Here is a 22,959-nt window from a genome sequence, read left to right as displayed (position 1 = left end):
AAGCACAAGAGCAACTCTCCCCTCCTGTGACTTCCAGCCACTGATAAGGAACAGAAATAATAAGGGCATCTGTAGGGCCCTCCATTTTTACCTTGATAGGAGGCCCTGTATGTTTTCTTGGGTGGGGGATGCTCACCTGGGCAGAAAGTTTCCACTTCAGCTCTCTTTCAGTGGATTAGAGAAGCCATAGTGGGACGCAGGTGGCACTTGGGACGCGGGTGGCGCTGTGGGTTAAACCACAGAGCCTAGGGCTTGCTGATCAGAAAGTCGGCGGTTCGAATCCCCGCAACAGGGTGAGCTCCCGTTGCTCGGTCCCTGCTCCTGCCAACCTAGCAGTTCAAAAGCACGTCAAAATGCAAGTAGATAAATTGGTACCGCTCCGGCGGGAAGGTAAACGGCGTTTCTGTGTACTGCTCTGGTTCGCCAGAAGCGGCTTAGTCATGCTGGCCACATGGAAGCTAAGGCAGTTAAAAAGTTAAATATGGAGTCCAAGTGGCCAAGATACTGGGAAATTTTGGAAAAGGAAGGGGACAAATTGAGATTGCAGAGTTTTGAGAAATTAAAAGGGAAGGTGAGAGACTGGTTCCACTACCATCAAATAAATGAAGCGTTTAAACTGGACAGTAAAATTGGCTTCCAGGTGGAAAAATCAAAATTGGAGACAGAACTGTTAGAACCCAGTACTAAGAATTTGTCCAAAATGTACAATTTGCTGCTGAAATGGAATACACAAGATGAAACGGTTAAATCGGTCATGATTAAATGGGCTCAGGACATTGGTCATAATATTTTGTTTGCTGATTGGGAAAAGTTGTGGACCACCGGGATAAAATTTACGGCATGTAATGCCTTAAGAGAAAACATTATGAAAATGATATATAGGTGGTACATAACCCCAGTCAAGCTTGCAAAGATTTACCATGTGCCTGACAATAAATGTTGGAAATGTAAAGAAACTGAAGGTACATTTTTTCATCTTTGGTGGACCTGCCCGAAGATTAAGGCATTCTGGGAAATGATCTATAATGAACTTAAAAAGGTATTTAAATATACTTTCCCCAAGAAACCAGAGGCCTTTCTCTTGGGTATTGTCGGCCAAGGGGTGTTAAAGACGGATATAACTTTCTTTATGTATGCTACAACAGCAGCTAGAATACTCATTGCGAAGTACTGGAAGACGCAAGAACTACCCACACTGGAAGAATGGCAGATGAAGGTGATAGACTATATGGGCTTGGCAGAAATGACGAGCAGAATCCGAAACCAGGGAAGAGAAGCAGCGCAAGAAGAATGGAAAAAATTCAAGGACTATTTAAAGAAATATCATAAAGTTAATGAAAGTTAGAATGATGTTGGACTGGAAAGTAAATGGTTACTATTAGCAATGGTTAAGACAAGGAAAATAAGGAAGAATAGTCTAAATTTAAATTAAAATAAGGGAAGATTTGCTGAACAATCGATAAGAATTTGGAATACAGAAAGGGGAGGCATGAGGAAGTCGGGGAAGATAGGATATGAAATTAGGATATGAAATGATACATGTTTTTTGTTTTGTTTTTGTTTTTGTATGTTTATGTTTGTTGTATTGTGTTTATATGGAAAAATAAAAATATTTAAAAAAAAAAAATAGTCATGCTGGCCACATGACCTAGAAGCTGCACGCCGGCTCCCTCGGCCATAAAGCGAGATGAGCGCCGCAACCCCAGAGTCGGTCACGACTGGACCTAATGGTCAGGGGTCCCTTTACCTTTACCTTTAGTGCAAGCCTATTGGGCTCTGCCGAAGGTGTCTCCCCAGGTTGACAGCTCATTCTCTGCGCGGTGCAGCTCTCTGCACTGCACACCCCATGGTGGACATTTGCAGGGTAGCCACATGGGCCTCGCTGCACATCTCTGCTGTTTCCAAGCGTCTTTGCCGCCAGTTGGGCTTTGCCTTCCATGAACGGAGTAGAAGGGCTGAGCTGGAAGCTTCGTGAAGCTGCTTCCCTGTGTCTGCTGCACGATTCCCTCTCCACCCAGCGCATGGCTTTCCAGGTCCTGGCAGTGCCGCCACGCCAGGCGTCAGGTTTGCAAGGGGAGTTTGGGCAGCACCCAAGAGCTCTTTCCTCAGGGCGCGGAGAGAGATTTGTGCCGCACACGTTGTTCCAATGTGGCCAAGTTCTGAAGGAGCTGGTGGAAAGCTCTCTCGATAGAGAGGGAGGGAGGGAGAGGTCTTGCAGACGGAACCAGTCAGGAAACCATCGGGCAGCTACTCTGCACACTTCCCTCCCCCAGCAAATCTCCCCTTGTACGGACGCCAACATGTGCCAGCCCGCAGGCTACAAGGGATGCCCAACAGAACTTGTACCTGACTCCTTCAGGCCAGACAACATTGAAATTTGAGTCTGGTGGAGAAAAGTCACTTTCTCAGGAGGGCAGAGCTGAAATGTCCACATTGTACTTTTACTCCTGCAAGGGGTGTGTGTGTGTGTGTGTGTGTGTGTGTGGAGTGGGGAGGTGGAGACTATGTTGGCTCTCACTTTCTCTTGGTTCCCCCTGTGGGTGGAGGATCGCTGTATCCGCTCCAGCTCTTTTGGATTCCGCCAAGCTGCTCTCTTGTCATGTCTCTGCCATGACAGCTCACCAAGCTTGCTCAGTTCCTGGCAGCCAACGTCCCTGCTGCCGTCTCCATCACTGCTGACTGCGGCTGAGCATCGGGGCCAGGTGGCGGCTGCCCTGTGCCCTATCTCAGAGACCCGTGTGTGCCGTGTTTGTTCTCAGGATCCCTCAGGTCAGCAGGGAGATGGTCCTGGCTCTCTTTGCCTCTGGGAAACATGCAAACAGAACATAACATCACTCTCCCTTCCTGTGGCTTCCAGCAACGGGTATTCAAAAGCATTGCTGCCTCTGACTGCGGAGACAGGGCAGACCACGCTGGCTTGATAGCTGTGTCCACCCCATGAGTTTGTCCAGTCCCCTTTTAAAGCCATCCCTGATGTTGGCCATCACTGCCTCCTGTGGGAGCGAGTTCCATGGCTTAACTACGAGCTGTGTGAAGAAATACCACTGGCAAAGAACCCCCTCACTGATCTGCCGATGGATGGCCATCTCGGCTTACAGCCAACTTGAAATGTGGAAGTCTTTTGGTAGGACTTCCCACTGGGGCAGCTAGTTGGTCACTGTGAGAACAGGAAGCTGGACTAGATGGGTCCTTGGTCTGACCCAGCAGGCTCTTCTTATGTCCTTACGTTTTGCAAATCAGTCAGTGGGCTTCCTTATCAGTTTCTGTGCTCACATAATTCAAGGCAGACTTTGGATTGGATTGGCGCAGCAAGCATCCGAGGTGGGTGGTGTGCTGAGCTGTGTTCTAAAGATGCGCTTATGAGCCCCTGATGCCTTCATTAAGGGCAATTCTCTCTCCCAAACGAAGCTTAGGCAACCCGTTCCACATCCCCCCCCCCCCGGTCCTAAAAAAAGAGAAATTATACAGCTTGGGAAGGAGCCCAGGATCGCAGTTGAAATTCTGAAGTCACCCCTTCAGGTTTATTCCTGGCAAGGGGGACGCAGAGCCGCGTTACTTGACATGTTGAGTCTGGCACCTGCTTCCCATAAATCCCTAACAATGCTGAAAAGTTAACCGGCTCTCTGAGGCCTCATTTGCACTAAGGTGGTCAGCCTGGGCCTGGCAGGGCTAGAGTACTTCAGATTTCACGTGGGGCAAGCAGAGATCAAAAAGCTGCTCAGCACACACAAAATTCTCTCCTCCATTGAAAACAGGCCTGTCAGGGATCTGGGTTCTAGTCAGGACCTTCCCCCTGACATGCTTGCTTTCTGTGTGCAGGGATGTCTTAATTTATTGACTGACGTCATACAACACACACACACCCAGCTTCAGTTTGACATGGAAGGGCTGTAGCTCAGCAGTAGAGCTACTGTTCTGCATGCAGATGACTCCATGTTCAAATCCCCAGCGGCATCTCCTGGTAGAGTCAGATCCAAGGTCATCTCTGCCTAAAACCCTGGAGAGCCACTGCCAGGCAGTGTAAACAATACTGGGCTGGGTGGACCAGTGGTCTGACTCGGTATAAAGCAGCTTCCTATGTCATACCATCCAACATTTTTGGATCTGAAACTAGCACATGTGTCTTCTGCTGTGGGCTACTGAGTGCGTCACACGACCTGCGCTGCTCTCTAGGTCCTCCCAAATGCACATTTTGGGGCACCATGCAAGATCACGGCCCCCCAAAAAGCACTTTTCCAGGGTTACAGTGCAGCCCGAGAGCATGCGAGATTGCAGCAAAATGGCTGCCAAGATCTCACATGAGAAAACAGGATGTCCCATTTTTTTCCTGGGGCACTTTTGTACATAAGCTGTTCTTGGAGACTTTGTTGACCGAAGTGCAGGGCCCAAATGTTCTAAATAAATTAATCGGCTACAATCCTGAAGTTGTATTATTGGATTGTTAAAGTTCTTGGTTTCTTATTATTACTATTTTGTACATACTTCCCCACTTCTTTTCAGCTCTGTGAGCGAAATGGTCCCCCTCCCCAATTTGGGAGACCTTGCCTGAGGAGCTGGCCTCCCATGCCTCCTTCCAAGGCCCCCCAAAACTCCCACCGCAGTCCTGCAATTTTATTTGACACTTTGCAGTGCCGAATTGTACAACGGCAAACCCGGCTCTTGGCCCCGATGGGCTGAGCTTGTTAAACTTGTACCGCTTGGCAAGCTTGTTTGTGAGGGGAAGCGTTAGGCGGGCGCCAGAAAGGAAGGACAAAGCCACCTGATGGAGCTGGCAGGTACTTCCCGTCTGGCAAAGGGTGCCAACTGGTTTCTGCTGCCAAACATTGAAAGAAAAGAGTTGAGTCAAATTGGCTGCAGCAAGGAGGGAAGGGCTGAATGATAGAGCAGCTGCTATGCATGCAGAAGGCTCAACACCTGATGTTTCTAGGTGGGGCTGGGAAAAGATTCCGTTATGGAATCCTGAAGAGCTGCTGCCAGTCAGTGTAGACAGTACTGAGTTAGATGGATCAATTAGTCCAAAGAGGGCAGGGCAAGGCACAGCGCCCTGTCAACTTTTAAGGAGAGAACTGCTTTGGAATCTTCATAGTTATTACCTTTGCTCTTAGAGGCAAAGTAGATCAGGGAATGGCTGGATGATGAGTGGTGGGAGGCACCAGCCGGGAAACCCTCAAGAGAAACCCCAGAGGAGGAAGGCTCAGAGCCTGGGGATTGGTGGTGGGACACGAAGGAGAGGTCAGGTCCTCGCTCAGAGGGGGAAGAGTGGGATGCTGAAAGGGCAACAGGATTGAGTGAGCAGGGAGAGCCTGTGACAGGGAGCAGTCTCAGCTCAGAGGCTGAAGCAGAGGAGAGGGGTCTAGAGACTGCAGAAGAATACAGGGAGCCTACCTCTCCAACTGCGACAAGCTCCTCTCCCCTCTTGTCTCCAAGGATGCACAGAGTGATGCGTAGAGCAGGCCAAAGGTACGGTAAGTGATGCCCAGGTGCAGTTTGAGACTGCTTGGGAAACATCTGGCAAAGGAGGAGCCTTCACTGGTATAGCATGGGGGGAAGAAGAAGAAGAAGAGTTTGGATTTGATATCCCGCTTTTTCACTACCCGAAGGAGTCTCAAAGCGGCTAACATTCTCCTTTCCCTTCCTCCCCCACAACAAACACTCTGTGAGGTGAGTGGGGCTGAGAGACTTCAGAGAAGGGTGACTGGCCCAAGGTCACCCAGCAGCTGCATGTGGGGGAGCGGAGACGCGAACCCCGTTCACCAGATTACGAGTCTACCGCTCTTAACCACCACACCACACTGGAAGGCCAAAGGGGCGGTTGCCCTGGGCGCAAAATTGTTAGGGGCACAAAATTTCAACACCCGGTGCTGCGTCAGTACAGCTGCATGCTTCTGTTGCTGGGCCTTGTTGAAAACGGCTTCTGCATGTAAATCAGGAAGGATCTCTGCAGCTGCAATCTCCTGGGTGATGTGGGTGCCCTTAGACAGTTGAATGTGCATGTGTACTCTGTCAGTTTCTCTCCCGCCCACTCCCTTCACGTGGCCCCGGGTGCTGGCAACCCACGCTATGCCACTGGGAGCCTTCAAGAGGGTTGAAGGTAGTCCTGGCAACGGGACTGTTAGTCCTGGCAACTGCTCCAGAGGGCAAGACTTACTGAGAGTGTCTCTGGCTGTATGTACGTTGCCTTGAATAAAAAGTTAACTTCACCAACAACCAGCTTTGCTTCTTCGGCTTACTTGCATCTGACTCCAGCCCTGACATTGTGCTTCTGCATACCAGGTGCTGGAAGGGGTGCGGGGCAGTTCTGCTGCAGTTCTGCTTGTATCTGATTGGCCGCTGTGGATACAGGATGCTGGACTGGATGGGCCACTTGCGTGATCCACCAGGGCTCTCCTTAGGTTCAGTGCATGGAGCCTGAAACTTAACACAGCTTGCCTTTGTTCGCCCTGCGGATGCTGGCTGGTATTAGTTCGCCAACACACGGGTTATATTTTGCAGTAGTCAAGGAGGTGGCGACGGTGAGGGAGACGGCCCTCTCCTGTTGGCCGAACGAGCGCATTTAATTAGCTGCTGCTTCAGAGTTCCCTCCTCCCTCCACACCACCCCTAATTTATTTTTCAATCATTTAAAAGTGTCTCCCCTCCCTGGTGCCGTAAACTCTATTTTGACTGTGGCTGCAAGATCCCCTTTGGGCGTCATTCAAATTGTACCGAACTGCCCCCCCCCTCCCGCCTCTCCCCATACGTTGCTGGTTTCTCTCAAAATAAACCTGCCCCTGGCTTTTGACAAGCTCTAATGAAAAACAAATTGTTATATTACTTAAAAAAATAATTTGAAGGAAGCCTGAATTAGTTGTCGAGGTGGGAAAGTTTCGGCTACTTGAAAACAGAGTTTGGGAAGGGTATTTATTTTAAACTGTTTAGGCCGGCATGCTCTCTGGGATAATATACAGGCCTGTTTGTTTCACGGCGCACCTCGCCCGAGACGTGAATCATGCCTTTTTAATCATGTCGTGAGCTTGATTAATTGGAAAGGGTCAAGCGAATGGGACCATTACCAGCTCTGGAGAAGTGGAGTCGCTGCTTGCCTGGCGCACTCAAACTCTGCTTTAGCAGTGGTGGGATGCACAATTAATCATACAGTAAGTCGCTTGGAAAATGAAAAAGAGCAACTCCCCCCCTTTTTTAAACACGTAGAAATCGAATGTGCCTGTTCAAAAGGCTGTTCCAGAGCAGGGCTCAGGCCGCAATCCAGTGGTAGATGATTGGCTTGGCATGCAGAAGATCCCAGATTCACTCCTTGGCCTCTCCAGGTAGGGCGGAAAAGACTACCTGAAACACTGGTGAGCTGCTGCCAGTCAGTGTAGACAATAAGCCAATGGCCTGACTCAGTATAAAGCAGTTTGCTTTGTTCCTGCATCTTTGGGGAAAGGCCGTAGGGCAATAGAAGAGCATCTGCTTTGCATGCAGAAGGTCCCAGGTTCAATTCCCGGCATCTTCAGGTAGCGCTGGAAATGTCCCCCTGACACCCTGGAGAGCTGCTGCCAGTCAGTGTTGACAACAGTGAGCTAGATGCACCAATGATCTGACTCTGTATAAGGCAAATTCCTGTAATCTTTTCTTCCTGGGTTTCTTAGGAGTAGGTGGTTGGATGAGGAACCCTCTCAACATTTCTCAGGTGCTTTTATTCTAAAAGGGCTTGGCTGTGAGTTAGTAGCTCACTTTTGCTACTGTTTCCTCTGCTCTGAGCATCTGTTTTTCCTGAATGGACAAAATAGGTTGACGAAAAGCTGTATTAAGTCCTGTTGACCTGATCAGATGTGTTAGAATGATATGCGTGCAAATTAAGGACCCGATTCAATGAATGCTTTTAATTTGTCTTCTGGTAAAAGCATTGGGCTGTAACCAACTAAGTTCTAATCAGAGTAGACTCAGTGAAGAAAAAAGGGACCTAATTTAATCAAGACCATCAAATTGAACAGGTCTACTCTGAGTATGCCTAACATTGGAGACAACCAAATATGTCTTCTTATGAGGAATACGGTAAATACTGGGGTTTTCCCTTTGCAGGAGATTTATACTAATTTGAAAAAAGGGAGGTGTTTATAAGTATCCAAACACGATTAGAGGAAATAAAATGTGTTATTTACTTGAAAAGAAACAGTTAGCTGTGTGAAAGAAGCCACCCTTGTTGAATTGGGACTTGGCTTATAGGCTCTTATGTTGCTGCATTCAAATGTTCTTACGAAAATTGCTTGCAATAATGTCTCTATTGGGGAAAAATTCCATTCAGAAATGTATACTGTATATTAAGACAAAGGCACACTAAAATGCTGATAATTTTTTGTTGTTTAGTCGTTTAGTCGTGTCTGACTCTTCGTGACCCCATGGACCAGAGCACGCCAGGCAGTGGCATAGCGTGGGTTGTCAGCACCCGGGGCAAGGCAAGTAATTTGCGCCCCCTAACCCGTGGATTTGCGCCCCCTAACCCGTGGATTTGCCCTAACCCCCAGATGTTGCGCCCGGTGCGGCTGGCCCCCCCTGCACCCCCCACGCTACGCCACTGACGCCAGGCACTTCTGTCTTCCACTGTCTCCCGCAGTTTGGTCAGACTCATGTTTGTAGCTTCGAGAACACTGTCCAACCATCTCGTCCTCTGCCGTCCCCTTCTCCTTGTGCCCTCAATCTTTCCCAACATCAGGGTCTTTTCCAGGGAGTCTTCTCTTCTCATGAGGTGGCCAAAGTATTGGAGTCTCAGCTTCACGATCTGTCCTTCCAGTGAGCACTCAGGGCTCATTTCCTTAAGAATGGATGCGTTTGATCTTCTTGCAGTCCATGGGACTCTCAAGAGTCTCCTCCAGCACCATAATTCAAAAGCATCAATTCTTCGGCGATCAGCCTTCTTTCTTCTTTCTTCCCAGGAGAACTCTGGGAATTGTAGCTCTGGGAGGGGCTTCCTAACAACTCTCACCACCCTCAATAAACTACAGTTCCCAGGATTCTTTTTTGGGGGAGGGGGGAACCATGGCTGTTTAAAGTGGTATCATACCGCTTTAAATATATGGCGCAGATGGAACCTTGGTTTGGATGTATTTTTCCCCTTTTGCCTTTTTCCCCGGGGGCGGGGGGCGGTTGTCAGCTTATTCAGTTCCTTTAATGTGCTCTTATTTATTATTATGCACTATCTTGATAATCAGAAAGGCTGGATTGGTTGGATCCATAAAGGTAACTGTCTCGTGATGACATCTTGGAGATAACCCCCTTCCAAAGAAGGTCCTCTCATTCAGATTTCAGTTCAGCCCTTTGTTGTCCTTCCTGCCCTGCATGGAGAGAGAGCTGGAGTGACAGTGTTTTTCTCTCCCCCTTGCAAAACACGATACTGGAGAGAGCATCAAAGGTCTGGGCGCATAGGCGTTGCAGGAAAAATGCCTGCTGGAAAACCCTGCTTTCTTCCGGCTGCTCAGAGTAAATGATACCCCGAAGGAGGACCAACTTCAGAGGCTCCATTCCCCGTAGAGCTCTAAAAATAAATCAGGTATATAAACACCTCTTGTCTGAAGTCTGACTGGTCCAGGTGAAATAAGTGTCTGTAACGCAGACTTCCTGTAGGGCCCGCAGCATCCACAGTGTGGATGCACAACCTCAGCTTGAACCCCACTGTGGGACAGAGATGCTTCGTTAGTATGATATTTAGCAAAATGGAGAGCAATTTGCAGGTGGAACGGAGATTTCAAAGGGCCCACGAGGAAGGCTTTGAAAGCATCAAGCCTTGCTGGAAAGGTATCTTTCAGGTTACATATGCTTCAGGTTACAGACTCCGCTAACCCAGAAATATTACCTCGGGTTAAGAACTTTGCTTCAGGATGAGAACAAAAATCGTGCTCCGGCGGCACGGCAGCAGCAGCAGGCCCCATTAGCTAAAGTGGTGCTTCAGGTTAAGAACAGTTTCAGGTTAAGAATAGTCCTCCAGAACGAATTAAGTTCGTAACCTGAGGTACCACTGTAATATTAATCATTCTTCACCAGCCTGGTGCTCTCCAGATAGATCTCTTGGATTGCAACTTCCATTTGCCGCAGCCCGTCCAGCTGATGGGAGTTAAAAACATAACCTTCTGCATACAAAGTGAGTGCTCTACTGCCTTTCCCTCCTGCATTTTCAAAGCACCCCCCCCAAGCAGTAAGAGTATCACATAAGAACATAACAAAATAAAACCCTGCTACATCAGGCCAGTGGCCCACCTAGTCCAGCATCCTGCTCTCAAAGAAGCCAGTCACATGCCTGTGGGAAACCAGCAAGCAGGACCCCAGCAAAAGAGGACTCTCTCCCCTCCTGTCGTTTCTGGCAACTGGTATTCAGAGCCATTGCTGCCTCCAGCTGTGGAGGCACAGCATAGCTCTTGTGATTAGTAGCCATTGAGAGCCTTTTCCTCTGTGAATTCTTCCAGTCCTCTTTTAATGCCATCCAAGTTCGTGGGCCATTCTTGCCCTCTTGTGGGAGTGAGTTCCATAGGTTAACTCTGCACTGCATGGAGAAGCTTTTTATCTGTCCTGAAACGTCCAACATTCAGCTTCATGGGCTGCCCACGAGTTCTAGTGTTAAGAGAGAGAGAGAAAAAGCATTTCTCCAGAGGTAATCCAAAACATCTGTAGGGCATCATGTTGGCGAAGCCTGGGAGTTCAACGAATGACATCAATAAATGACTAACTCTTGTTTTCCCCAAACCTGCGTATTGCAAGAGAAACTAAAGAAGCAAGCGTGCCTTGAAAAAGGAGCAACACCTAGCATTTATAGGGCACTTGGAGGTGTTCAAAGCACTCTGCCTTAGTCGCCATCGTGCCAAATGTGCATTTCATAAGGGAGAAAGTCTTCTTTGGGATGGTTGCCTTGGCGGGACAGGGGAACTCTGCCGTTCAAAGAGAACCAACTTTTGTGTTCCACACCATGTTTATCCTCAGCCTTCAAGCTCCACCTGTGATTCTCCCACATGTGTCCTACGCAAGGCTGCAGTAAATTAAAAATGCTGCGGGGAATTGTGCAGAAAACACTTCCTCTTCCTCCTTGGCTGACCTTGCAACATCTGGACTCCGTCCCCCATGGGCTACCGAGCATTTTGCCCTCAGATTGCTTCTTTCGCATTCCCTTCCTTGTGCTCCCCTCCCCTCTTACTGATCTGCTCCTGCTTTCAGTGTTGCTGGCAGAACCAGGAGAGTCAGGGATGGGGAACCTCTGGTCCACCAACACCTTGCTGGGCTCCAGCAGCCAGCAGGGCCAGTGCTCAGGATCATAAGAACATGAGAAGAGTCCTGCTGGATCAGGCCAATGGCCCACCAAGTCCAGCATCCTGTTCTCACAGTGGCCAGCCAGATGGGAAACCTGCAAGTACAGAGGCACTCTCTTCTCCCCTGTGCTTTCCAGCAACTGGTATTCAGAAGTATTGCTGCTTCTGACCATGGAGGAAGAGCATAGTCATCATGGCAGCTTCCTATGTTACGGTCTAAGTCATTGCTGTATTCAAGACCGAGACTTACATTGACTGGCAGCTGCTCTCCAGAGTTCCAGGCAGGAGTCTCTCCCAGCCCTGCCTGGAAATGCCATTGGGGAATCGAACATGGGACTTTCTGCATGCAAAGCAGATGCTCTAACCACTGAGCTACAGTCCTTCCCCTTCTCCACAGCCAGTCTGGAAATGCAGTCTACTAGCCTCTTGGCATGCTGACAAAAGGCTGGGAATTTTTGCAGGCTTTTCAACAAGGCTGCAAAGCTAAAGAGCTTTTTCCTAGAACTCTGAAAAGTAGAAAATGTTTTAGCTCTGTCGCGGGACAGGAGCCACACACTGGTTGGTTGTATCTCACAAAGTCCCCCCAGAGCAAATTGGTGATGGCATTGGTATGTCGAGATGGGGGCCCTGCACACTGACCGCCCCCCAACTGTCCCATTCCAAGGCCACACTTGGCCGCTGAGCCCGCACCCTGTACGAGACATCCCTACCTCGCTGAGGCACCCTGCGGCTGTGATTCTGGGAGGGCTCGATTATGACAGATCTGGCCCTGGAACCGAAAGAGAGGTTGGACGTGTCCCTTACAGGACGAGGCTTTTACGCACGATGTGAGCTGGGTGCTTTCCAAAACGCACAGGATGTTTGGAGTCTCTGTGATCTGAGGGCATGCTGGTTTAACAGGACAAGATGCCGTCCCCCTTGCAGATGGCTCGAAAATGGTGTCCTTATTTTCTCATTTTAAAAAAGAGGCAAATGGGATGGAAGTGTTTTGGGGGCTTGGGGCAAGCACAGAAAGCTTCAGCAAAAGGCAACGGCTCTTTGAGGCTTGTCGTGGATGGTCCTGGGGAATGTTTGTGATGTGTCATTTCTTACTGTCTCCCATCCACAAGATACAGCAGGCTTCATGCTCAGAATGCACTAGGCTAGATTAACTGAGTCCCTGAATCCATTCGAAAATCTCTGAATGACACCTGAAAGTCATTCTTAGAATTTCTGGGTGAACTGATTGTCAATTAAGCTCCATTTGTGCCACTGTCAGTCAGTGTAGACCAAGGGTGGCTATCCAGAGGCTCTCCAAGTGTTCATAGAATTATAGAATCGTAGAGCTGGAAGGGACCCCAAAGGTGATTTAGTTCAACCCCCTGCAATGCAGGAATCTCAGCTAAAGCATCTATGACAAATGGCCGTCCAATCTCTGCCTAAAGACCTCTAAGGAAGAAGAGTCCACCACCTCCCAAGGGAGACCATTCCACTGTCAAACAGTTCTTGCTATCGGAAAATTCTTCCTGATGTTCAGTGGGAATCTCCTTTCTTGTAACTTGAAGCCATTGGTTCGAATTCTACCCTCCAGAGCACCAGAGCAGGAGAAAACATGTTTGCTCCATCTTCCATGTGACAGCCCTTTAGATATTGGAAGGTGGTTACCATATCACCTCTCAGTCTCCTCTTTACTAGGCTAAACATAACCAGCTCCTTCAACCAGTCCTCATAAGGCTTGGTTTCCTGGTTTGGTGTTATTGGACCACAACCCCCAGCCTCCCCAGAATGCCCAGTGGTCAGGGATGGTGAGAGTCATAGGTCTGGAGGGCGACAGATTTTCCATCCCTGAGATCTGGGATTCTTGTTTGACAAAGTTCAGGAAAAGGCTGCCAAAATCACCAAGTGGATGGAGCAGCTCCCCTGTGAGGAACGGTTGCAGCCCTTGGGATGATTTATTTAGAGAAAAGGTAAAAGGTGACCTTACAGATGCTTATAAAATTATGCATGCCATGGGGAAAGTGGACCATCTCTCATAATGCTAGAACTCATGGTCATTCGAAGAGGCTGAGCATTGGAATATTCAGGACAGATAAAAGAACGTCCTTTGCGCAGCACAGAGTTAAACTGTGGAATTCATTTCCACAAGAAGTAGTGGTGGCCACCATCTTGGACGACTTTTAAAGAGGATTAGACAAGCTCATGGAGGAGGAGGAGACTGCCAATGGCTACTAGTCATGCTGGTGGGGCGAGAGGTCTTGTGTTCGAATCCTGCCTGTGGGCTTCCCGTTGGGGCATCTGGTTGATCCCTGTGAGAATGGTGGACAAGATGAGCTATTGGCCTGATCCAGGAGGGCGCCTCTTGTGCTCTTCTGTTCTTATGGCATCTTCAACAGCTGGATGTCACTGAAACGTGAGGCTTTGGTCCAAGCGATGGCTCTCTTCCCGCTGTCCTGAAGAGCTTGTTTCAATTGCAGTGGGAACGTGGATGCCTCCTGGCTTGTTTCCTGCCCTCAAATCAGTACAGCCTTGCTCCAGAGGGGCCCATTTGAACGCCGGCCGCACTGGGCTGGCCTCCCATCCCTCTGGCACCCGTCTGTAAACATGATGGTTTTGCAGACTCCTCCGGGGTTCCTTTTAGCTGTCAGAACAATTTTGTGCTGCCCAATCGTAGGGAAACCACACAAAACAATGTGTGTCCCGTGTTCTTAGCAGGATGACTCCGGCGGAGGAAAAGCACAAAGGAGCCAAGGTCTTCCAGCAGGGGGTGGTTTGCCTTGGAGTCTCCTCGATCTGTCACACCTGGATCTTGTCGTGCGTCTTGCAGATGATTCTTACAATCTTGCAAAAGATTGTTACTTGTCAAATGCATGTATTAAAGGCATGCAGCCCCACCTTTCCCAATTGAATATGAACCTGCTGACAGTAAACATAGGACTAGTAAGGTGCTGTTGGGGGCCAGTGGAAGCTCCCCTTCTGAGATTAATAGCAGGCCCAGTTTATGTGTATAATTTTTATTAGGACTTTTAATGAGTTAAGTCTCCCCTCCTTATGCACTGTGCTCCCTGCAAAAATCCCACCCCTTCCAATTGCACTGCTGGTCCATCTAGCCTAGGGGGTCCCTAATGTGGCACCCTTGGACATAACACTGCCCACAGATTCCACCACCACCAAGGCCATCTGCCTATCCCATTTTTAAGAAAACATTTTTGGGCTTTTGGTGGCTTTTCCTGCCATTTTCGGTCAGGCCTTATATGTTTCTGTCAGGGTGGTGTAGGTGTTTTTTTCTGGGTGTGTTTTTTTGGGCTGGTAATGTTTCTGAGCATCATCATTTTTTCATCTGTGAAATGGGCTTTTTGGTGGTGCCCACGACACTTCTCTTGGCCCAGGAACGGTTGGGGAACTCTTTATCTTATCTGGTCTGAGTGGCAGAGATTCTGTAGGGGCTAAGAGGCTAGTCTTTCCCAACAGCTGATACCTGAGATTCAGATATGTCAAGATGTCAAGGATTGATGTAGGGATCACCTGCTTGCCAAGGATATGCTCTACCATGGAGCTATACCCACCCCGCTCCCACCTTGAAAAATATATTCATAGGAACAGCCTTGTGCCAGGTGAGATGTCTTGTCCATCTAAGTCCCTGCTCTTGGCAGTGTTGCTCCTGGATCTTTGGCAGACAGCAGTTTTGGGGCCTTACGATTACCAGAGATGTCAAAATTTGAATGGAGATGCTGAGATAGAACCCTGCATGTATGCTAGGTTCCCTGCCATCACCTCTTCCCTTAACTGTTCCCCTATGACCAGGAGATGCTGAATAGCAGATATGCAAGTATTTATAAATATTCTTACTTTTTCTATAATTCAGAAGTTGGTGTGTGTGTGGAGTTCGTTAACGGAATATATTCAGCTTGGGTTTTCTGTTTTAAACCAACCTTGCAAGAGCCCCCTTGGTTAATTTAAAAATCTTGACTTGTGTAATGTGTTAGTGGAAGAAATGTGCCAAAAAGCATAGTTCCAAACAGGGGGGAAAGCAGGTTACCCCAGATTTTGAAATCTTGGCTCATGGCAATGCTGCACAGCCAGTCCAAGGGAAATATTGCCCTGCAGATGTTGCTGTGGGCCTGGAGTTACTCAAAATTTTATTATGAGTCAAACAAGTAGCCATGGGAAGAAACAGATCGAAGGAGCAGCTTCTTGTTTCCATGCGTGCATCAAATCAGTCAGCAGTGATCCTTCCTTGACTCCTATCTTGTAGATATTACTGTCCAACGCTAAGAGACAAATGAAGCCTGGATCTAAATAACTTTGGTAGACAGCAGAGATGGAAGGAGTGGGTTGAGAAACAGTTGTCTTATTTGTTTCCCTCAATTCCTCAGATAAACTTAAAAAGACATCTGGCATCTGGATCAGACCAACGACTCATCTGGCCCAGTAGCCTTGGTGGCATCCAGCTAAGTTCTAGTCATGGTACACCTTTTGAAATGAATGGCCCACAGTTAGATGTGCCTATTTATTCCAGTGGACCAACTCTGAGTAGGACTAACGGTGCACACAACCTTCTGCTCTCACAGTGGTTAACCAGATGCTTCAATGAGAAGGAGACCACAAGCAGGGTCTGAGTGCAACAGCAACTCTCCTCGCTTGCAATTTCCAGGAACTGGTGTTTGGACACCATGCGGCAAAAGATGGCCTGTGGTTCAAGGCATGCCCTTGGACTGGGCACCTCAGTACCTGCTGTCATTTTATTGTTTATAAAAATGTAAGGAAAGCCTGCTAGATCAGGCCAATAATACTCAGCATCCTCTTCTTACAATGGCCAACAGGATGCCCATGATGAAAAGCCCCCAAGCAGGACCTGAGTACAGCAGCAACTCTCTCCTAACAGCTGGTATTTTCCAGCAGCTGGTATTCAGAACCCTTGCTGCCTCCAACAGTGGAGGCAGGACATAGCCATCAGGGTCAGTAGTCCCTGTGGAGATCCAACGAATCTGAATGTTGGGAGAGTCCGGACAGATAAAAGAAAATACTTCATCATGCAGCACAGAATTAAACTCTGGAATGCCAAGAGGAGGCAGTGATGACCACCAACTTGGATGGCTTCAAAATAGGATTAGGCAAATTCATGGAGAAGGCCATCAATGGCTATACTCTGCCTCTACATCTGGGGACAGTATGGTTCAGAACACCAGTTGCTGGAAACCACAAGAAGAGAGTTGCTTTTGTGCCCTGATCCATGTTGTGCACTTTCCACAGGCATCTGGTTGGCCATTGTGAGAAAAGCATGTTGGACAAGATGGGCCATTGGACTCATCCAGCAGGACCCAGTTTTTATCCTCCATCAATTTGTCCAATCCCCTTTTAAAGTCATCCCAGTTAGTGGCCATCACTACATCTTTTCACTTTTGCCCAGGAAGGACTTTTTTTTACTGTGGCAGAAGTGAGAAATGCATTGTCGCCACAAGGGCATTCAACGTTTGTTTCACCCAGGCGAAGTCCTTTAGACTTCCCTTGAATGCTGTCACACATCTCTCCTCTGGCTGGATTTGCAATTTTGCTGTGGCTCTTGCTTTGGGGCAAAATTTCCCTGGTAACTCAGTGATTACTGGTTTCTGGACTGGAATATAAATCCCAATTACTCAGATGGTGGTTTTTGCTCTATAACTGGTAATACCAACAGACTTGGATAAGAACCACTTGTGGGTTGGGATGACCTCCAAGACTTCCAGTTTTTTCCCCCCATCTTCTTGTCCTGTGTTTGATTAAAAGCTAATCAAGAATTTGCTTTAGTTCCATCCAAGTAAAATTGCTTCCCAACCTTTGACCCAGATATGATCGTAACTTGGCCGACATTTCCAGGAGACAGGCAGTGAGTCTGCAATGCTTTGCTCCTGCCCCCAGAGAGCAAGTCCTAGCTACTTCAGGGTGTGGTGTACCACACTGGTGTGACAGGAGAGTATGGCAAGTGTGGCAGGCAGATTCAAAGACAATCAGTATTATATTTTGAGAATGAGTCGTGTTCTTATGTAGCCACATACTTTCTGGATGCCCTGTGATCATATTATAAAGTAGTTTTGTTCTGTGTTATAAATCAAGCACTGCTAGGTATTGTTTCTTTTTGTTTTCCAGTGTATTATCCCTTAAAAAAATGGTGTGGCACAAGCAAATTTTATTCTGAAAGTGTGGCCCACTGAAAAAAAAGTTTGAGAACCACTGTCCTCCTTATTTCTGAGTAAAGAGGGTTAAGATCCGGCTGCAAAAGAATCTCTTGGGTTCCAGTGTTGATTGCATATTTTACATTCTACTACTTTTCTATGATCTGCTTGTGCATGGTTTAGGAAGCAAATTTACACATTTACAGCTAATCCTTTTCAATCCTTAGAACTGGCAGTTTTAGAAGCGTCACATAATGCAATGAAGCCACTCTTCCATGTGGCACCACCTACACTTTGGAACTCCCTGCCCATTGATATTAGGCCAGCATCTTTGCTATACTGTTTTCAGCACCTGCTTTAAGGAAAAAAGTTTTAGCAAGTCTAACTTGACACATAAATTTGACATTCCTGCATTCTATGTGACTGTTTGGGGCCCTTGCAGCTGTACAATTGTATGGTTCTATTGCATGTATTTTAATACGTAATTTTGTTTTATAAGGTATATTTTAAGACTCCAGTTTTTATTTTTTCAGGGGTTTTTAAGGATAATTTGTTTTTAACACCTGATTTTACTGGTGATTTTACTGGTGATTTTTGTGTATAGACTACATAGAGGTTTTTTGATGGTTGAGTGGCATATAAATATTGTTAAATATGTGATGATGATGATGAAGAAGTTAAAAAATAAGTTAAGTAATAACATATCAAAAGTGGGCTTAACCCACCAGTTCAGCTTTTCTCAAACTTAGGTCCCAAAACGTTGTTGGACTACAACTCCCATCATCTCTGACCACGGGCTCTGCTTGCTAGGGAGGATGGGAATTGTAGTCCAACAATATCTGGGGACCCGAGGTTGAGAAAGGCTGCACCAGTATATCATGATTTTCCTGGGATGATAATAGCACCAGCTTATCTCACCATCTGATATCAGCCCGCTGAGCACCGTTAATTCCAAAAAGCGGAATGCGATTCCATTCAGGAAATTTAGGACCTGGTGGCCCCACCCAGTCGTGGGGATCCCTTCACTATATCAAGGAGAAAAGGGACTTTCCTGGAGTCACAAACTCTGCTGTGAGGGTTTCTCTGCATGAGCCCTGCGACTCTCCCATATCCTATTCTCGTGGCAGCCTTCCCACCTGCTTTCTGTGGGTTGACTCTCTTTACGTTTTGACACCTTTGGTGCTGCTGCTCCATCCGAGGCCATGTGTACATTTCTTCTGGCCCAGGCTGGCGGGCGGCTGGCGCGAAGCGAGGCAGGCGGGTGTCAGCAAGTGCAGCCAAAGATGGAAACTGGATACCCAAGTGCTGAGTTTGGGTTAAGAGCCTTGCTTTTGACAGGGCAATAAATTTCCTTTAACTTCTTGTTTTTTAAAGGAGAGACTTCTCTCTCTCTCTCTCTCTCTCTCTCTCTCTCTCTCTCTCTCTCTCTCTTCCCCTCTCCCTTTTTCTTTTTTTCCTTTCTGCTTTCTTTTTTTAAAAAAAAACCCAACCTAAACTCCTATAAATTCCTGGAACTGACTTGGCTAGGCATCAACAGGGTTCACCTCGCTTGGTAAGATAATATATCTAGTATGCACTTGTAAAAGTTCGGGAGGCTGCCCCCGGATTGCCCACCGCTTTCCACAGCCTGTCACTGGCTTGAATTACTCCTTGGAAACTCCTTTGCTGTCCCATGTGCAATAGAGAAGTCAACGTGTTGTGGTTTTTCCAAGAACTACTTTCTGTCACCCTGAGGAGAGGGGGGGTTACCTCTTGCTCGCCGTCTCCTTCCTAATGAGCAATCTAGGAGCCTGCCCTTAACGCAGCAAAATAACTCCTAGACTCAGTTCCATCCCAGAGGACCTGGAAGAACAAATATTGGTGGGTTTTTTTGGGAAGCAGTGAAGTCCCTGATGTCATGGCTGTTGCCTCAGGATCCTAGCGTTGCCGAGAGGAAGGCCCTGATTTGGACAGTGCACCAGCCAACCCACTCGGTGGCCGGGGCGGGGGGGGGACGACCCTCAGCACCCTCTTCCACACTGAACCTGCTTTTAAATACAGTGGTACCTTGGGTTAAGAACTTAATTCGTTCTGGAGGTCCGTTCTTAACCTGAAACTGTTCTTAACCTGAAGCACCACTTTAGCTAATGGGATCTCCTGCTGCCACTGTGCCGCCGGAGCCCAATTTCTGTTCTTATCCTGAAGCAAAGTTCTTTACCTGAAGCACTATTTCTGGGTTAGTGGAGTCTGTAACCTGAAGCGTCTGTAACCCGAGGTACCACTGTATTGTGTTTTCATTGTCATGACCCTCCCTGGGACCTTGGGGTAAAGGGCAGATTAACAACAACAGGGGAGTTTTACCCTCCAAGTCATCTGAATTCGGCACTCCTGGTTCAATTTTTTAAAATGACAAGTAACTGGGAGCACCTCCCTTCCAACTCTACAATTCTGTGTGTCCCCCCCTCCAAAGCAGTTTTGCATTTTCAATGATGTGATCTGTAAATGGCACACAGGGCAAGTAGGCTGTGTGGTTAGAGTAGGTAGGGACATTACACTGCCTTACACTGAGCCATGGATCCATCTAGCTCAGTAGTGTCTACACTGACTGGCAGCAGCTCTCCAGGGTTTCCAGCAGGGGTCTTTCCACAGCCCTACCTGGAGGTGCCGAGTGTCGTGCCTGAGACTTTCTACATGCAAAAGCAGGTGCTGTACCACTGAGTTGCGGCTCTTTCCATAACTATAAAGTAAGATTCTAGTCCTCATGGATCTGAATGAAGGGTCGATTCAAGCGAAAGCTGCCTTAATACCATTGGGTCAGTTCTGCCTTGGCTGCATCTCCAGGGTTTCAGGCAGGGAGTCTTTTCACAACCCTATCTGCATTCTAGTTCTCACAGTCATGAAGAAACAGCTGATTGAATAGGAACACAGGAAGCTGCCTCATACCACTGGCTCAGGACTATCTACCTGGATAGCTCAGTTGGTTAGAGCCGGGTGCTGATAATGCCAAGGTTGCATGTTTGATCCCTATATGGGGCAGCTGCATATTCCTGCAATCCAGGGGGTTGGACTAGATGATTCTCAATAGTCCCTTCTAACTGCCCAGTTCTATGATTCTAATAATAATATACTGACTGGCAGTGGCTCTACCTGGCTGTGAGATTGAACCGGAGACCTTCTGCATGCAAAAGGTTCATCGGGGATCGAACCTGAGACCTTCTGCATGCAAAGCAGGTGTTCTACCACTAAGCTATGGCCCTTCCTCATAGTTTCCAGGGCACTCTGTTGCCCCTGTGGTGCCTTTTAGCCCACACACTAATAGCCGCCCCTGGTCTGTGCGCTGGAACAGTTTGCAAGTTGTTGTTACAGCTCCTTCTGGAAGGATATACTGTCTGGCGGAGATTATGAGTTTCTGGCTGGTACCTACCAAATGCCTATAATGATCTGCAATTAGGGTTCAAACCGTGTACGGACCTGTAAAAGATTTCTGACGGTACCTGCCCCATTTCCTAGCATTTGGGCTCCCTTGCCAGGGCTAAGGGGAGAGAAACACAAGGAATAATTGTTTGGGGGGCTGAAGGAGGGAAACCACTCTCACCCCCCCACCCAAATTAATCCAGCGAGAGCCATGAATCCACAGTATTTCATATCGCACTTCATAAAACTCCAGTCATAATCCATAAAACTGACATTATTAGATTAAAAAAAAGAGGTCCCAGCTCCTCATTTCAGGCTTTTGCTCATTAGACATTCTGTAGTTTTATAACCTTACCGTTCCTACCCAATTACTGTGATTAATACTGTGCCTTAATAAAAGAAAACCTTTGCGATTCAGGAGCAGACTTGGGATGTGGGGGGAGCAGGTCTTGGTTTAAGGCGGCCTTTGCCAACCTGATGCTCTCCAGATGTCTCAGACTACAGCTCCCAGAAGCCCCAGCATCACATGCTCATGCTGGCTGGGGCTGATGGGAGTTGTAGTCCTAAGCATCGGAAAGCCCACCAGGCTTGCAAATGATGCCTTGATGTGAGGAAAAGACAGTGCTTCTGGGCCAGGACTGGAGAGCTTCTGACCACCCAGAGCTTGCTGGACAACAGTTTCTGTCACCCCTGACCATTAGGCATGCTGGCCAGGGTTGGTCGGAATGGAAGTCAGAAAAGATGGGGAAGGCAACAGCTTCCCTGTCCCTGATCTAACACCTACAGCCTGTTCCAGAGAGATTCTGCTTGTGTTCTTCTTAATTCTCTGTTACCACTCGAAAGACCTGCTTGCCCCAGGCTGAAGAACTGCATGTTTGACAGGTTCATAATTCCACCCTCATGTCAAAACCTCAGAGGCCAGATTTTGAATCCTGTGATTATTTATTTATTTATTTGATTACACACACACACACACACACACACACACACACACACACACAGTACAGCTGTTAGAAATAAGATTCTTCTTTTTCAATCTCCCAAGCAATAAAGCAAAAAAAAAGAAGGAAAGGAAAGGAAAACAGAACAGACCACCCAGTTACTACATATAAAGTAGTAAGGTGATCCTGTGTCAGAGGGGCAACTCAGGGAATTATTTTCTTCAAATTGAGTCAATATTGGAAAGTGGGGTGGCGGCGCAGGAATGCAATTGAGCAGAAGAAGTGAGAAATGTTAATGAAGTGGACTGCTTCATATTTGTGGATGTAGATCATTTAAAAGTAGGGGGGGGGGGAATGGTGGCCAAAGACCCAAACTAACAGCGTGCATCATCGTTCCCCTCCCTCTCTTTTAAGTGATGCAATAATGATGGCAATGACAAAGCATCTGTTTTCTAATGTGGATTCTCGTGACTTTGGGTTTGAATCTTTGGTTGCTTTTAATGCATTCTGTACACCACCCAGGCATTTTATTCCATTTTTGTAAAGAGGAATCATAAAATTGTAGAACCAGAAGGGACTCCCGGGGGTCATCTAGTCCAACCCCCTGCAATGCAGGAATCTCAACACACGGTTCCAATGTGAAACCATACCGGATCCTGCTTAGCTTTGTTGTTGTTGTTTAGTCGTGTCCAACTCTTCGTGACCCCATGGACCAGAGCACGCCAGGCACTCCTGTCTTCCACTGCCTCCCGCAGTTTGGTCAAACTCATGTTGGTAGCTTCGAGAACACTGTCCAACCATTTCGTCCTCTGTCGTCCCCTTCTCCTTGTGCCCTCCATCTTTCCCAACATCAGGGTCTTTTCCAGGAAGTCTTCTCTTCTCATGAGGTGGCCAAAGTCTTGGAGCCTCAGCTTGAGGATCTGTCCTTCCAGTGAGCACTCAGGGCTGATTTCCTTAAGAATGTAGAGGTTTGATCTTCTTGCAGTCCATGGGACCCTCAAGAGTCTCCTCCAGCACCATAATTCAAAAGCATCAATTCTTCGGCGATCAGCCTTCTTTATGGTCCAGCTCTCACTTCCATACATCACTACTGGGAAAACCATAGCTTTAACTATACAGACCTTTTATGTCTCTGCTTTTTAAGATGCTGTCTAGGTTTGTCATTGCTTTTCTCCCAAGAAGCAGGCATCGTTTAATTTCGTGACTGCTGTCACCATCTGCAGTG

The 22,959-nt window shown here is 47.6% G+C and overlaps 1 protein-coding gene across 4 annotated transcripts in view; it reads left to right on the top strand.

Annotated features, from left to right (window-relative positions):
* LMF1 (lipase maturation factor 1) overlaps positions 1-22,959 on the top strand; it is a 150,749-nt gene that overhangs the window by 107,159 nt on the left and 20,631 nt on the right. The window lies entirely within an intron of this gene.

Source organism: Podarcis filfolensis (assembly GCF_964270895.1).
Source record: "Podarcis filfolensis genome assembly, chromosome: 14".
Taxonomy (NCBI): domain Eukaryota; kingdom Metazoa; phylum Chordata; class Lepidosauria; order Squamata; family Lacertidae; genus Podarcis; species Podarcis filfolensis.
The sequence above is the reverse complement of the archived record's forward strand: the minus strand, read 5'-3'. Positions and strand labels throughout refer to the sequence as shown.